Source organism: Budorcas taxicolor, chromosome 9, assembly GCF_023091745.1.
Source record: "Budorcas taxicolor isolate Tak-1 chromosome 9, Takin1.1, whole genome shotgun sequence".
NCBI lineage: Eukaryota > Metazoa > Chordata > Mammalia > Artiodactyla > Bovidae > Budorcas > Budorcas taxicolor.
The window spans coordinates 29,991,609-29,997,757 of NC_068918.1; positions in this window are offsets into that span (position 1 = coordinate 29,991,609).

The following is a 6,149-nucleotide window of genomic DNA, read 5'->3' on the forward strand; positions in this document are numbered from 1 at the left end:
TATATATGAGATATGTATGATACACACACAGCTACACAAAATAAGCTCCTGACTGTCCACTGTTGCCTCTGCTTGGAATTCTTCCCCACCTCACTGCTCCCACTCTTTACTTGTTAGGGCCAAATCATTCATTAAGTCTGAATTTAAATTTCCCTTTCTCAGAGGTGCCCTTTATAACCCTCCACTATATGTTTTCTTAGCATTCTATTACTACTTCGTAACAGTTATCAGGATTTCTCAACTGCAACACTACTGACATTTAAGATCACATAATTTTTTGTTGAGGAGGAAGGAGGCTGTCCTGCACCTTGTGGGAAGTTCTGTAGCATCCAAGGCCTCCACTTACTTACACACCAATAGCACCCTATCCTCAAAGTTGTGACAGTCAAAAATGTCTTCAGACATTGCCAAATGTCTCTTGGTAGAAAAAGGGAGAAAAATCTCCACCTGTTAAGAACCAGCGCTCTAAAATTCTGTAAATGTTTTTTCTTAATCGTTGTCCCCCGCCACCCGCCCCGGCCCCACTCTCATTCTATATCTTTGTCACCATGGATTCAATCCTTAATACCTAGAACAGTGCCTGGGAAAGTGAAAGTGAAAATGTTAGTCACTCAGTCGTCTCCGACACACTGCGACCCCATGGACTGTAGCCTCCCAGGCTCCCCTGTTCATGGAATTTTCCAGGCAATAGTACTAGAGTGGGTTGCTATTCCCTTCTCCAGAGGATCTTCCCAACTGAGGGATCGAACCAGCATCTCCTGTATTACAGGCAGACCCTTTACTGTCTGAGCACAGCAGCTCTATCTTGTATAAATTCACGTCTTCAGCAAAGGACAGGAAAAGTGAAAAATATCTCATAACTGTTTCTTATGCCTAGTGCAGTATTCTATGCCTAATAAGTATTTATGATGGTAATAATAAAACTAAATTATTAAAGCTTTGGAATTTGAATATTAGTTTTTATAGACTGTGTATCAATTATCGAGGAAAAAAAATGTCACATTCAATGACAAGTTAGTAAAACCATAGTAAAAATCTATGGCTTAGTTTAACTATTGTATGTAAGTATTAAGTTTCAGCTAATTTGATACATAAACTTACCAAAATAGGCCCAGTCTGATTCCTGTAGAGGTGAATAAATCAATTGCTTCTACTGACCTTCCAGGGAAGGCTGGAACTGCCAAAGGAATGATGATCAAATGTTCCAGTGACACCCAGAAATTGTGACATCAGAAGATTCTTTCACATAGTTTCCTACCTGCTAACAAATAAAATATCACAATTCACAGCTCCACCACAAGCTAAAACGTAGCTAAAAATTGTCTCTAATGTATATATGAGGGTTTTATTCTTGCTGTCATGGCCTTGTTTTCTAGTAACATTAAATACTTTAATCTATGAATGCTGCATCTCCATTCTAAATAAGCCATCTAATCAACCTGCGCAAAATCACATGAGATTCTTCTCACTTCATACGCTATTTTTCTCATTATCTTTGTCTGCCAGGCTTTCCCTTAATTAATAACCCAGATCAATTTAATCTACCTATTCCTCATCCCACTGAAAAGGCCTCACACTGCACTTTTACAAATCTCCTGTGCAGGACTTTCTACAACCTCTCTTTAAGGCCTGGACTACCTCTTATTTCTTGTTTCCTCAAAAGAGCCTTGAAATTCCTAAATGACAGGAATAATGACAATTGAGAAAGGGAGAACACATCTCAGAGGATCCCCTCTCTTCTGCTCCCTGAACTCTGAGACTCTCCTCTGTTCATACCATCTTTGCCAAATGAATGATGACCAAAGAGCCCAGTGACACCCAGAAATTATGACATCAGAGATTCTATCATATAGTTTCCTACCTGCTAGAGAATAAAATGTCTCAATTTGTCATTCCAGCAACAAGCTGAAACTTATCTTCTGGACCAGCCTCTCTCTCCCAATCTCTGTATCAACAACAGCTTACCGTACTGAGTGTAATACTTAAGTTTAATGCTTAAGCCAGAAAATTACTTTTCAGCTAATCAATTTTTTTCAGTTTTCTTAGTGATGACTGAACTATTAAATGCTAGTGAGCATTTTTCACATTTAATGAAAGTCTTCTTTACTACCTACATTTTATGCTAAGTTCCCACTGTTCTGTTTTCATAAGCTTTATACAGTAGGAAAATAGCATTTTCCATAATTAAGATGATGTTAGACAAAACCTTAATTCTACCTTCTCTTTCTTACTAGGGTGCTATTCGTGAAGAGTTTATCACAATTTTAGTCAGAGAAACCATTTAACTGTCATGGTCAGATAACTGAAATAATTGCTAGCCATTATTAGCTGATATATCGCTGGGACCAAACATTTGGTCCTTAGGATGGCAAAATGTTCTTTAACAGTTTGAATTATTTATGGAGGTGGCAGTGTGGAACTCATGGCTTTTGGCATTAGAATTAGGTTTAAATTTGAACACAATGTTAGCTCTGAGACTGAGCAAATCACTAAGCTTGTAAAATGGTACTAATTCCTACATCACGGAGTTGTTTTGAGGAATAAAAAGCTAATGCCTGGGATACAAAAATTCAATCAGCACAAGTTGTCTTATCTTTTTGCATAATTCTTAAAATCAGAGTGCTGAGGCACTGATTTCACTTTTCAATCACTGACATATTGACACTACCTTTAAACTGCAAAATAAGGTATTGGCAAGTCAAATGTTCTTGAAAGTGAAGTCGCTCAGTCTTGTCCAACTCTTTGCAACCCCATGGACTGTAGCCTATCAGGCTCCTCCGTCCATGGAACTTTCCAGGCAAGAGTGCTGGAATGGATTGCCATTTCCTTCTCCAGGGGATCTTCCCGACCCAGGAATCAAACCCAGGTCTCCTGCATTGCAGGCAGACGCTTTACCGTCTGAGCCACCAGGGAAGTGGAATGTTCTTAAATTCCCCCAATTTATCATTTTAAATTATTTATTTGGCACAAGTTGCGCCAAGTTTCTTCTTTAATATGGATGACACAACAAAACAAACCAAAAAGTAGTCTTAAGGATGAAACTATCCAGTATGAGTATATACATCAGAGTATATTCACAGAGAAATGGATGAATAAGCAAACTATCGACAGCGAAAAAATGGTGAAACCTCTAAATACTCTCTCTCAATTCTCATAAGCCCAAGAATACATGATCTTTCACTCTTCAGGATATTGATTCATGAGATACAGAAAAAGAGTAATCTTTGAACTGGACACATCCTAAGAAAACAGATCCATTATTAGAATTACCTCATTCATACAAAAAAATATGTATTTGCTGATAATCCACCATAAGCCAGGCATGTGTTAAGTACTAAAGATAAAATAGTGAGCAAATCAAATAGTGTCTGTCCTAGTGGAGTTTCCAGGTTAGGGGAGAGCACACTAGACTAGGACAAAATCTAGAGGATGAGCAGGCATTAACTAGGTGGAAATGAGTGGGAAGCAAAGACACAAACATTTGGGAAGGGGGCTAACAGAGGAAACAGCATGTACAAAGGTCATGTGCCAACAGAAAGGAAGACAGAAAACCTAAAAAACAGAAAAAAGAAACCAGGTCAGAAAGAGTAAGTAGTGGTTAAATCAAGCAGGAACATGAACCCAGTTAAAGAGTTTAGACTTTATCTTATGAGCAAGGGAGTCCACAAAAGAATCTTAATCTCCTGGAAAATATATTTAGGTTTCAGTGATTTTTCTCTATTAAATTTTCTGCTTTCTATTTATTTGATTTCAACTCCATCTTTGGCACTTCCTTTTTACTGTTCACTTTGGGTTTGTTTTTGTCTAGTTTCTTAAAATAGAAGCATAGATCATTGATTTGATACCTATTTTATTAACATAAGCATTTAATTCTATAAATCTCAATCAAAGCACTGCTTTAGCTTCATTACACAAATTTTGAAATTTTGTATGTTCAGTTCCTTCAGTTAAACTTTTTCCTTCTGGTTTCTTCTTTCACCTACGGGTTATTTGTTAGTGTTAGTCACTTAGTCTTGTCCGACTCCTTGTGACCCCATGAGGCATAGTCCACAGCCTTCTCTGTCTATAGAATTCTCCAGGCAAGAATACTGGAGAGGGCTGCCATTTCCTTCTCCAGGGGAACTTCCCTGAGATCTTCTCAACCCAGGGATCAAACTTGGGTCTCCCATATTGCAGGCAGATTCTTTACCATCTGAAGTACCAGAAAAGCCCTTTAGAACAGTGATATTTTGTTTTCAAATATCTGGGGATATTCTAGTTATTAATATGTTACTGATTTCTTGATTCCATTGTTATCAGAGAACATTCTTTATATTAATTCCTTTAAATTTACTGAGACCTGTTTATGGCCAGAATATGGACTATCTGGCAAATGTTCCACGTACACTTAAAAAGAATGTGTATCTTGCTGCTGTTGGGTGACGTGTTCTATACATGTAATTAGATGATTGACAGTTTTTCAAGTCTTCTACATTCTTATCTTCTGTATACTATTTTATCAATTATTGAAATAAGGATATTGAAATATCCAACTATAATTATGAATATGTTTCTCTATTCTGCCAGTTTTTGCTTCACATATTCTCAAACTCTTATTAGGTGCATAAATTTTTAGTAGTATTATGTACTCTGGATAAATTTTTATTATTATCTTTCTTTATCCCTAGTAATATTCTCTGCTCTGAAATCTACTCTAAAATTTACATAGCTACTTTCTACTCACTAGTATTCGTGTAATGTATCTTTTCCTACAGTTTTAGTTTTAATATCCCTTGCTCTAAAATCTACTCTAAAATTTACATAGCTACTTTCTACTCATTCATATAATTTATCTTTTCCTATAGTTTTCGTTTTAACCTTTATATCCAATGTAGCTGTCTTATAACCAGTATACAGTTAAGTCTTGCTTTTAAAAATCCACCTTGATGATCTCTGACTTTTAAATTAGAGTGTTTTGATTATTTATATGTAACATGATCTTGGAGTAGGAAATGGCAACCCACTCCAGTATCCTTGCCTAGAAGGTTACTTGGGGGAAGGAGCCTGATGGGCTACAGTCCATGGGGCTGTACGCATGTATATGTAATGTGATAGATATGACTGAACATAAATCTGCCTTCTTGCTATTTATATTCTATTTGTGCCATCTATTTTTTGTTCCCCCTTTGTTCTTATTCTGTACTTTTGAAACAAACAACTGAACATATTTTATGAATCTATTTTATCTCCTTTATTGGTGTATTGCTATACAAGCTTGAATGTTGTTTTGGACTACTTTAAGGTTAAGGTATACATCTTAACATTTCAGTATGCCTTCAATAACATTATACCACTTTTAATGCGAGAAAATTACAGGAGTATATTCTATTTCCCCTCTCATGTCCTGTACTACTTTGCTGTTATATATACTTCTACATATACCATAAATCCCACAACACATCATTTCTTCTTTAAGCAATCATCTCTTTAAGAAGTTTTTCAAGAGAAGTATTTTGTATCTTTATCCCTTGGAGTAGGTCTACATTTCCATTCAAAGTCATTTTCCTTTTTTTTCCCTGCCTGCCACAGATACTGTGTTTTGGTGTCATGTTTGCAAGTGCTTGTGGTGTACTTCCAAACGTTGTTCATCAAGTATTTCTGGCTTTCTGTTTTCCAGAAATTGTAATCCCTGCCCTCCTTATGATTACTTGGAGCCCATGTGACTAGTTTTATCCTGACTTATACAGACTTAGGTCCTGCCATAATAAAAACATAAAATATAAGTCACTAGCATAGCCGTCAAGCAGCAAGTATCAAGAAAATTATTCCTGGAAACTTTAAGGATAATGATAGTTATCTAAGTTGTTCAGTGGCAAACCTATTGGAAAAAAATCTTTGGAAAACTGTGATAACCTAGAAAGCAGCTGATTTGCTAATGAACTTGAATGCTAGGTGAAGAGGTTGAAAGACACAATGTCAATAATTAAGTGGAGGCCTTGGATGCTAATCCTAGCCAAACCCAGGAGAAGAAAGTTGAGATCAACTGAACAGCTCTCCAACCTTCTATTTACTTGTTTATATTCTCACCCACTGAATCCTATTACACTTATACTCAGCGCTACACAACATGGTCACAATTTTTTTGAGTATTTCGTGTGTATCTTCAATTA